General features: G+C 42.4%; 1 protein-coding gene and 1 non-coding gene across 9 annotated transcripts in view; one reads left to right on the top strand and one right to left on the bottom strand.

Moving 5' to 3' along the window:
* Window positions 1-12,012, top strand: part of SHANK2 (SH3 and multiple ankyrin repeat domains 2) — a 528,042-nt gene that overhangs the window by 82,936 nt on the left and 433,094 nt on the right. The window lies entirely within an intron of this gene.
* Window positions 4,538-4,619, bottom strand: TRNAS-AGA (transfer RNA serine (anticodon AGA)). The gene has a single exon. It is a non-coding gene; the product is annotated as a tRNA-Ser (tRNA).

Here is a 12,012-nt window from a genome sequence, read left to right as displayed (position 1 = left end):
ACGGAGTGCACCTCGAATGAGGGAAGAGTAGCGGAGGGAGGTAGCTGGATTGGAGTAAAGGAGCAGGTGGTGGACAGGAGCAAGCCAACTCCTCCACCGCGTTTGTTGCTGGGGCGAGGGGTGTGAGATAGGTGGAATCCGAAATAGGAAAGTACAGCTGGAGAGGCTGAGTCAGAGGGGGTGAGCCAGGATTCAGTGATGCCAGGAAAGGAGAGTTTGTTGGTGATGAAGAGGTCATGGATAAATGGCAGTTTATTGCAGACAGCGTGCGTTCCATAGTGCTCCAGGTAAGGGGACGGGGGAGTGTGGGTTGGATGAATGGGTATGAGGTTATCATGGTTGGGAAAATGTGTAGAGGACCATGGCAGAGGGATAGAAATGAGTGTGCGGATGTGTTGAGGAGGGCCAGAATTTGGGGATATGTCACCAGCAATGAGGAGCAATAGACAGAGCGTTAGAAGGTGGGAGCGGGGTAGGACATGATGTGGCCGTGTGTGTCTGAAGATGTGACTGTCTTTAAGTAAAGCTTTGTATGTCGTTGGTTACTGTGCCTGAAAGGGAACCGGTCACCTTCAGAAATGATATTTACCTGCAGACACAGTGGTAATTTGCAGCTGAAGAGCATTTAAATTGCATCTTGCTGCATTAGTGGAGCAGTGAACCCTCACCCCTTGTTAGTACTGAGTTGAGTATTGGTTAGCTGGGTGAGAAGCCTCTGACGGACATCTAGGGGGTACGGTCTCTCCTTGTGCAGACCACTTACTTACGTCAGATAATGCTCCCTGGCAGAACGATATTCATCTTGTCTCTCTTCCAAATGGAAGAAGCCTGGCTCTTTAGTGCTACATTTTGGAGGCAGCTACCCTATAAATTAATATATAAACATTGCATTTTATTCAATGAAATCTTTGGTGTTTGTATTCATAAGTCCAGTGAGCGATACAGATCATTGATTCACTTACCTGTATGACTGTCCACTCAGAGATAACTGCCTATTGCTCAGCCCATCCATCCACTGGACTCATCCATATGAACACCGGGGATTTCAGTGAATGAGAATACAGGATATACTGAATCTTTCAATGACTGTGGATCCATTATACTGATTGCTGTACTCGGTGTACACATGAACTGGGCCCGTGCGCACAGCTTTGTCGAATGCATGGATCTTTACTGTGCAGCTCCATTGTGGATATACTTTTCATTAGAACTTGTCACTACCCTTGTCAATAATTCATTGTGTTCTTAATGAATTAACAATGCCAGAGAATCTTATCTTAGAACTTTGCTGTACTATGACCCAGTTACCCCTACCTGATGTTTTTTTTAATAAATTGACATCTTGGTGTTACCAGTTAGGGATATGTCTGATAATATTGTACAATTGGGGATGATGTGCCCCTTTTGACATAAGGAATTGAATGATCCCAGTTGTAAATTTTTTCAGAAATTTCTTGGAGAAATAACAGGAATCACACAAGGTAGAGTCATAAAAAAATGCTCCAGGATTGCGATCGCATGACGAATACAAACATTTACTCAAAGACACATGTCAGAAGCAATAACAGGTCCTCCACAGAAAGCTATTATGTCATAAAGCCCTCAGATGACCGTTAGATTCTTTCCTGCAGTATCATGGTGTAGAAGATTACCTTTATGGTGACAAATTTTGTGCATGTCTCAACTTGTGCTAAAATAATTGCAGCCCTGATAGGATGATAGGAAGTCAAGTATTTTCTACCACACCTGAAGTATCATATTCTGTGCTATGACAGATCTGCAGACACAGTCAGTTTCCTACACCAGACCCTATATAACAGCCAGATCTGTTACACCAGACCCAACACAACACTGTCTGCTCTGCTGCATCAGACACTACACGGTCTGCTCTTCTACACCAGTCACAACACGGTCTGCTCTGCTACACACAACACAACACTGTCTGCTCTCCTACACCAGACACAACACTGTCTGCTCTGCTACACCCAACTCAACACTGTTTGCTCTGCTGCACCAGTCACAACAGAGTCAGTTCTGCTACAACAGATAGCACACTGTCTGCTCTCCTACACGAGACACAACATTGTCTACTCTCCTACACCAGACACCACAATGTCTGCTCTCCTACACCAGACACCACACCGCCTGCTCTACCACTCCTAACACAACATTGTCTGCTTTTCAACACCAGACACAATGCTGTCTGCTTTGCTACACCCAACAAAACACTGTCTTCTCTGTTGCACCAGACACAACACAGTCAGTTCTGCTACAACAGACAACACACTGTCTGCTCTCCTACACCAGACACCGCACTGTCTGCTCTCCTACACGAGACACCGCACTGTCTGCTCTTCTACACCAGACACCGCACTGTCTGCTCTCCTACACCAGACACCACACTGTTTGCTCTACTACATCAGACACCACTGTCTGCTCTCCTACACCAGACACCACTCTGCTCTTCTACACCAGACACCACTCTGCTCTCCTACACCAGACACCACTCTGCTCTCCTACACCAGACACCACTCTGTCTGCTCTCCTACACCAGACACCACTCTGTCTGCTCTCCTACACCAGACACCACTCTGCTCTTCTACACCAGACACCACTCTGCTCTCCTACACCAGACACCACTCTGTCTGCTCTCCTACACCAGACACCACTCTGTCTGCTCTCCTACACCAGACACCACTCTGTCTGCTCTCCTACACCAGATACCACACTGCTCTCCTACACCAGACACCACTCTGCTCTCCTACACCAGACACCACTCTGTCTGCTCTCCTACACCAGACACCACTCTGTCTGCTCTCCTACACCAGACACCGCACTGTCTGCTCTCCTACACCAGACACCGCACTGTCTGCTCTCCTACACGAGACACTGCACTGTTTGCTCTACTACACAAGACACCACTGTCTGCTCTCCTACACCAGACACCACTGTCTGCTCTCCTACACCAGACACCACTGTCTGCTCTCCTACACCAGACACCACTCTGTCTGCATCCTACACCAGATACTGCACTGTCTGCTCTCCTACACCAGACACCACACTGTTTGCTCTACTACACCAGACACCACTGTCTGCTCTCCTACACCTGACACAGCAATGTCTGTTTTTCTATGCCCAATAGAACACATTAGGCTCAGTGGGGTAGACATGGGGAGGTACTGATTGAACTATTGAGCTATCTTCCAGTCACCTTTCTTCCCCATCCCACTGCAAGCACGGAAGAAGCAGTTCTTGCTTGGTCTGTGTATGTGTAAGGAGCTTGACATGTCACCCACATTTCCCTTTGAAAGCACCAATGTTATGATATGTCATGTATAATGTGATAAATATTAATAATTTGCTATGTGAATTGTAATATGTGCTGTTAGTGATAGACTGGCTGTGCTGTGCCAGACATTAGGGCAAGATAGTTAATGTTTGCCTTATAATGTTTTGCACTGTACTGTGAGGAAGCTGTGTTCTGCTCAGCAACAGACAGTGAGTAAGGACAGTTAATGTTTGGAATTAGCCCATAGTGGGAGGAGTTAGTGAAAGGGACAGTGATTGTTTCCTTCTAGAGTGTCAGCTAGGGCCTGGAGTGCATAGAAAGAGGACCTGAGGTCCATTGTGAGCAACGCTGCATTCTGGGGGAAAAGTGAGAGGAGACTGAAGGAAAGAGATAGCGAGATCCGGAGTAGAAGTGACTGAGAGACAGAGTAAATTACCAGAGACGGGTCCCTGGATAAGACGCCTGGCAGAAAGGCCCAGAGTTTATAATGCCAGAAGGTAACTGGCCTAGACAGGATGGTGTATATGGGACGAATAGATTGTCCAGGGCTGGAGTTCCAGAGCATCAGCACTAGAGAAGTTAAGTACTGGCAATACTGGCACCATAACTCCCCTAAGGGGAGGGAAGATGTGAAATCGTGGGTCGAGTAAAAAAAAGACACTTAATAATCAGGACTGTAGTGTTGAGCAGGGTTGTGGTGAAGAGAAGTAGTGGAGGCAGAGGACAAGTAGACAGAGTAAAGAGGAAATGAGAGCAATAGAGAAACGAATAAAGGAAACTGTATGAACAAATGCTTTGACAAGGAAATGTTAATAAGACTGTGTACCCGCTATCTTTTGTAGATAATCCCTGCCAAGTTGCTGTTCAGTAAAAAGTTTATTCCTGACTTGTGGTCTCCCTTATAGAACTGTCCAACAACTGGTCTTGGCCAACCAGCAACATTGGTTAAATGCAGCCTGCATGGACATAGCACGCTCACAGCACAAGTCCACACACCCAGGCATGAGCCGCCCCCTTAATGTAACGTGTCAGGGCGCAACAGACAAGTTCCTCGCCCACAGCTACTGCCCGCACCAAGTTACATATGTATTGTGAACGTGGGCTGTATGTCAACTATGGCGAGTATCATTTGAGTTTTCCTGTCCTATTACACAGAAGTAACATAGTAACATAGTAACATAGTTAGTAAGGCCGAAAAAAGACATTTGTCCATCCAGTTCAGCCTATAAAAAATTATAGGAACATATTCATAGTCGGCAGGATTTGAACCTGCGCGGGGAAACCCCAATGGATTTCTAATCCATCGCCTTAACCACTCGGCCACGACTACTCAGACATTGTAGAATCATATTAGAAGCTTTAAAAAAAAAACAGTTTTCTGTGCATATTTTGCTTATTGTAGAATTTATTAACCGCTTCCCTTATAGCGCGGTACCAGCTTCACAATCTCCAGAAATGATAAGGTTAGCAGTTCATTTAATTACATCATGTACAACTGTGCCAGAAAGTCCAGGGAGTCTGACTGCACAGCGAGAACCCCCTGCATGACTATACCGCCAACCAGAGTAATATTAGCCCTGACATTGAGCCATGGATTTTATTTTCTATCTTTAATTTTTTAATAAAGCTCTCCAAAATACATAGAAAGTTAAAAAGAGAACTCCTATTAAAAAAAGGTGATTGTCAAGTATAGTAATATAAAACATGGACATGTTATAAAATAACCATTATCACCTTTGATGAATAGTGATGATGGTCCCTACAGGGATATGACATTCATACATCTACATTGCCACTGCAGCCAATTACTAGGCTTAGCATTAACAATGAGACCTGCGATTGGAAGTTGTGGCTACGTGGGTATATGGCACATTTGTACATTTTACTGACAGCACAGTTCCCACGTTCAGTATTCGGCAGCGCTTTGGACGCAGCACATATCTGCTTCTTCCATAGCACTGCCGGCTTTTGAACGCAGATGATTCCGCATGTGTTCATTGAACCGTGCCCAATACATTGTATGGGTGATATTTATCTTGCGGACACTCGCGTCTCCACAAGATAAATTGGCATGCTTGCGGTCTGGAAAGACGTGCCGCATGTCCGTCTCCGTGGGTGATCCACAGGCGTCGGTGAATGCATAGTGGACATGGGACATAGCAGCAATGAACAAATTCTGACCCTATCAATTTGTATTAAAATATCTAATTATCGTTTAAAAAAAAAAAGTCACTATGAAGGAAGTTGGAGCAGGGTCAGCTGTGATATCTACTGTGTTTGGTGGCTCCTGTGTTTTCAGCGGTGTATTGAGGTGTTAACTGTTGTAGTAATCTTTCCTCTGATGATATTGAGACTTGGGAAAAGTCCTTTGTAAAATACAAGGTGTGAGTCTAAAATAGCCCCAGTGGTCAGAGTGAAAATGGAAAGTTTGTTTCATGCAAATTGTGATGTGAAAAATAAAAAATAATAATAAAAATGTAAACATTTTTATAACCACACATTTAACATAACCACATGATTTAAAAAGTAGGACATTTTCTGATGATAGCTTCTTTTTAATAATGAACCGTATAATAAGAAAGTATGCGGATTCTGTACACACTACTCTCATCAGGAGGGCGTTAAACTAGAAGAAGAGGGGACGGGAAGAAAAACATTAGACTCGAACAAAGACGACCCAGGAAAACATACTCAGAAGGGAGGTAAGAACATTTCTAAAACAATCCACAGTGAGGAGATTGGAACAAAACAAAATCCTCTAAACTGCATGCTCGCAAACGCCAGAAGCCTGACAAACAAGATGGAAGAACTAGAAGCAGAAATATCTACAGGTAACTTTGACATAGTGGGAATAACCGAGACATGGTTAGATGAAAGCTATGACTGGGCAGTTAACTTACAGGGTTACAGTCTGTTTAGAAAGGATCGTAAAAATCGGAGAGGAGGAGGGGTTTGTCTCTATGTAAAGTCTTGTCTAAAGTCCACTTTAAGGGAGGATATTAGCGAAGGGAATGAGGATGTCGAGTCCATATGGGTTGAAATTCATGGAGGGAAAAATGGTAACAAAATTCTCATTGGGGTCTGTTACAAACCCCCAAATATAACAGAAAGCATGGAAAGTCTACTTCTAAAGCAGATAGATGAAGCTGCAACCCATAATGAGGTCCTGGTTATGGGGGACTTTAACTACCCGGATATTAACTGGGAAACAGAAACCTGTGAAACCCATAAAGGCAACAGGTTTCTGCTAATAACCAAGAAAAATTATCTTTCACAATTGGTGCAGAATCCAACCAGAGGAGCAGCACTTTTAGACCTAATACTATCTAATAGACCTGACAGAATAACAAATCTGCAGGTGGTTGGGCATTTAGGAAATAGCGACCACAATATTGTGCAGTTTCACCTGTCTTTCACTAGGGGGACTTGTCAGGGAGTCACAAAAACATTGAACTTTAGGAAGGCAAAGTTTGAACAGCTTAGAGATGCCCTTAATCTGGTAGACTGGGACAATATCCTCAGAAATGAGAATACAGATAATAAATGGGAAATGTTTAAGAACATCCTAAATAGGCAGTGTAAGCGGTTTATACCTTGTGGGAATAAAAGGACTAGAAATAGGAAAAACCCAATGTGGCTAAACAAAGAAGTAAGACAGGCAATTAACAGTAAAAAGAAAGCATTTGCACTACTAAAGCAGGATGGCACCATTGAAGCTCTAAAAAACTATAGGGAGAAAAATACTTTATCTAAAAAACTAATTAAAGCTGCCAAAAAGGAAACAGAGAAGCACATTGCTAAGGAGAGTAAAACTAATCCCAAACTGTTCTTCAACTATATCAATAGTAAAAGAATAAAAACTGAAAATGTAGGCCCCTTAAAAAATAGTGAGGAAAGAATGGTTGTAGATGACGAGGAAAAAGCTAACATATTAAACACCTTCTTCTCCACGGTATTCACGGTGGAAAATGAAATGCTAGGTGAAATCCCAAGAAACAATGAAAACCCTATATTAAGGGTCACCAATCTAACCCAAGAAGAGGTGCGAAACCGGCTAAATAAGATTAAAATAGATAAATCTCCGGGTCCGGATGGCATACACCCACGAGTACTAAGAGAACTAAGTAATGTAATAGATAAACCATTATTTCTTATTTTTAGTGACTCTATAGCGACAGGGTCTGTTCCGCAGGACTGGCGCATAGCAAATGTGGTGCCAATATTCAAAAAGGGCTCTAAAAGTGAACCTGGAAATTATAGGCCAGTAAGTCTAACCTCTATTGTTGGTAAAATATTTGAAGGGTTTCTGAGGGATGTTATTCTGGATTATCTCAATGAGAATAACTGTTTAACTCCATATCAGCATGGGTTTATGAGAAATCGCTCCTGTCAAACCAATCTAATCAGTTTTTATGAAGAGGTAAGCTATAGACTGGACCACGGTGAGTCATTGGACGTGGTATATCTCGATTTTTCCAAAGCGTTTGATACCGTGCCGCACAAGAGGTTGGTACACAAAATGAGAATGCTTGGTCTGGGGGAAAATGTGTGTAAATGGGTTAGTAACTGGCTTAGTGATAGAAAGCAGAGGGTGGTTATAAATGGTATAGTCTCTAACTGGGTCGCTGTGACCAGTGGGGTACCGCAGGGGTCAGTATTGGGACCTGTTCTCTTCAACATATTCATTAATGATCTGGTAGAAGGTTTACACAGTAAAATATCAATATTTGCAGATGATACAAAACTATGTAAAGCAGTTAATACAAGAGAAGATAGTATTCTGCTACAGATGGATCTGGATAAGTTGGAAACTTGGGCTGAAAGGTGGCAGATGAGGTTTAACAATGATAAATGTAAGGTTATACACATGGGAAGAGGGAATCAATATCACCATTACACACTGAACGGGAAACCACTGGGTAAATCTGACAGGGAGAAGGACTTGGGGATCCTAGTTAATGATAAACTTACCTGGAGCAGCCAGTGCCAGGCAGCAGCTGCCAAGGCAAACAGGATCATGGGGTGCATTAAAAGAGGTCTGGATACACATGATGAGAGCATTATACTGCCTCTGTACAAATCCCTAGTTAGACCGCACATGGAGTACTGTGTCCAGTTTTGGGCACCGGTGCTCAGGAAGGATATAATGGAACTAGAGAGAGTACAAAGGAGGGCAACAAAATTAATAAAGGGGATGGGAGAACTACAATACCCAGATAGATTAGCGAAATTAGGATTATTTAGTCTAGAAAAAAGACGACTGAGGGGCGATCTAATAACCATGTATAAGTATATAAGGGGACAATACAAATATCTCGCTGAGGATCTGTTTATACCAAGGAAGGTGACGGGCACAAGGGGGCATTCTTTGCGTCTGGAGGAGAGAAGGTTTTTCCACCAACATAGAAGAGGATTCTTTACTGTTAGGGCAGTGAGAATCTGGAATTGCTTGCCTGAGGAGGTGGTGATGGCGAACTCAGTCGAGGGGTTCAAGAGAGGCCTGGATGTCTTCCTGGAGCAGAACAATATTGTATCATACAATTATTAGGTTCTGTAGAAGGACGTAGATCTGGGTATTTATTATGATGGAATATAGGCTGAACTGGATGGACAAATGTCTTTTTTCGGCCTTACTATGTTACTATGTTACTATGTTACTAATCGTGCTTCCATCATTTCATAATTAATTGATTGGGGTCCAGGACCTGAGACACCTTTCAGTCCTGAAGACTGCAGTTCGTCATGCTCCTGCAAACCTCAGAGAATATGGACCGGATTGTGCAGTGTGCTTGGAGCTTTGTGCAGTGTGCTTGGCGCTGTAGCCCTTTCTTTTTGGGGTTTGGTGGTATTTCCAACAGTCGGAGCACCTTCAGTTATACATATAAAAAATGGTCGATCCAAGAAGCTATCACTTTAAGAGATGTGAATACCCCTTTAATGTATGGTGTAGTGAACAGACAACTCCTACCTGCATTCACTTGTGCAATTTATCTAATAAATCTCCCTCCTATGTCTCTGATTTCTCCAGCTTTTCAGCTAATAAACCCAATCTTCTGTCTCCCGTCTGTGTTGACCCTTGTTTATATGTTGTTTTATATGTATCTGTGTAATGATTGCTGGGTGACCTTCCCTCCTGGAGAACAGAAAGAGCCAGCATAAATATCCCCCGTCAGTGACTATCCGACAGCGCCGTTACTTGGTAACATTAACGTGGTATGTGGAATAAGTCCAGATATCAGCCCAGCAGAATCCTTGTCCTGGCGTTTCATCGGCCATCACACTCGGTGTTGAGCCTGCCGCGATTTAGGAAAGATAACCTTTGATTCACGGTGGAAAATGAAATGCTAGGTGAAATCCCAAGAAACAATGAAAACCCTATATTAAGGGTCACCAATCTAACCCAAGAAGAGGTGCGAAACCGGCTAAATAAGATTAAAATAGATAAATCTCCGGGTCCGGATGGCATACACCCACGAGTACTAAGAGAACTAAGTAATGTAATAGATAAACCATTATTTCTTATTTTTAGGGACTCTATAGCGACAGGGTCTGTTCCGCAGGACTGGCGCATAGCAAATGTGGTGCCAATATTCAAAAAGGGCTCTAAAAGTGAACCTGGAAATTATAGGCCAGTAAGTTTAACCTCTATTGTTGGTAAAATATTTGAAGGGTTTCTGAGGGATGTTATTCTGGATTATCTCAATGAGAATAACTGTTTAACTCCATATCAGCATGGGTTTATGAGAAATCGCTCCTGTCAAACCAATCTAATCAGTTTTTATGAAGAGGTAAGCTATAGGCTGGACCACGGTGTGTCATTGGACGTGGTATATCTCGATTTTTCCAAAGCGTTTGATACCGTGCCGCACAAGAGGTTGGTACACAAAATGAGAATGCTTGGTCTGGGGGAAAATGTGTGTAAATGGGTTAGTAACTGGCTTAGTGATAGAAAGCAGAGGGTGGTTATAAATGGTATAGTCTCTAACTGGGTCGCTGTGACCAGTGGGGTACCGCAGGGGTCGGTATTGGGACCTGTTCTCTTCAACATATTCATTAATTAATTTGTAAAGCGCTGCGGAATATGTTGGCGCTATATAAATAAAAATTATTATTATTATTATTATTAATGATCTGGTAGAAGGTTTACACAGTAAAATATCGATATTTGCAGATGATACAAAACTATGTAAAGCGGTTAATACAAGAGAAGATAGTATTCTGCTACAGATGGATCTGGATAAGTTGGAAACTTGGGCTGAAAGGTGGCAGATGAGGTTTAACAATGATAAATGTAAGGTTATACACATGGGAAGAAGGAATCAATGTCACCATTACACACTGAATGGGAAACCACTGGGTAAATCTGACAGGGAGAAGGACTTGGGGATCCTAGTTAATGATAAACTTACCTGGAGCAGCCAGTGCCAGGCAGCAGCTGCCAAGGCAAACAGGATCATGGGGTGCATTAAAAGAGGTCTGGATACACATGATGAGAGCATTATACTGCCTCTGTACAAATCCCTAGTTAGACCGCACATGGAGTACTGTGTCCAGTTTTGGGCACCGGTGCTCAGGAAGGATATAATGGAACTAGAGAGAGTACAAAGGAGGGCAACAAAATTAATAAAGGGGATGGGAGAACTACAATACCCAGATAGATTAGCGAAATTAGGATTATTTAGTCTAGAAAAAAGATGACTGAGGGGCGATCTAATAACCATGTATAAGTATATAAGGGGACAATACAAATATCTCGCTGAGGATCTGTTTATACCAAGGAAGGTGACGGGCACAAGGGGGCATTCTTTGCGTCTGGAGGAGAGAAGGTTTTTCCACCAACATAGAAGAGGATTCTTTACTGTTAGGGCAGTGAGAATCTGGAATTGCTTGCCTGAGGAGGTGGTGATGGCGAACTCAGTCGAGGGGTTCAAGAGAGGCCTGGATGTCTTCCTGGAGCAGAACAATATTGTATCATACAATTAGGTTCTGTAGAAGGACGTAGATCTGGGGATTTATTATGATGGAATATAGGCTGAACTGGATGGACAAATGTCTTTTTTCGGCCTTACTAACTATGTTACTATGTTACTATGATTTGTGTGGGTGGCCTGTTGGCGAGATGAATTATCTGCCATCGGGATATAATGTTACAATGGTACGGAGTTTTCTCTTACTGTTGCTTTATGGAATCTTGACGGGTTAGTTCTATAAAACAGATGATAGAATAAAAAAAAAATTCAACCTCAAAATAAAAAAAAAGTACATGCTGTCTCCTTTTTTCAGATTATTGAAATATTACTTAGAGATGTTTGAGTAAAAAAAAAGCAGCTGCTCCTAGGGATAGGCTGCATAATTTGTGCCTGGATTTGTGCTGAACAAAGCATCAAAGTGACTGAGATATTAAACTTAAATCATCAACATGTTGCAGAAAAAAAAATCTTTTAGGGATTTTAAAATTCCCAGTATGACCATTCATGCTGGTGATTTTCATCTTCTAAAATTATGTAGGTGAAAAATGCAGCAAATATATAGCAAAATCCACATGTAACACAAACTGTGGTCAAATTTGCCTCAGATCCATATGTAGTTTCACAGCGGAAGATTTGGATAAATGAGTACACCCTTTATGCTGCCGTATGTGATATTCATGCTGTTTAATAATCCAGGCCTCTAACCAAAAAAATTGTTAAAGGCAAAAAAAAAACATGTAAAGGGGTATTGTA

Source organism: Ranitomeya imitator, chromosome 9 (assembly GCF_032444005.1).
Source record: "Ranitomeya imitator isolate aRanImi1 chromosome 9, aRanImi1.pri, whole genome shotgun sequence".
Taxonomy (NCBI): domain Eukaryota; kingdom Metazoa; phylum Chordata; class Amphibia; order Anura; family Dendrobatidae; genus Ranitomeya; species Ranitomeya imitator.
Note: the sequence above shows the minus strand (reverse complement) of the source record. Positions and strands in the feature narration are given on the sequence as shown.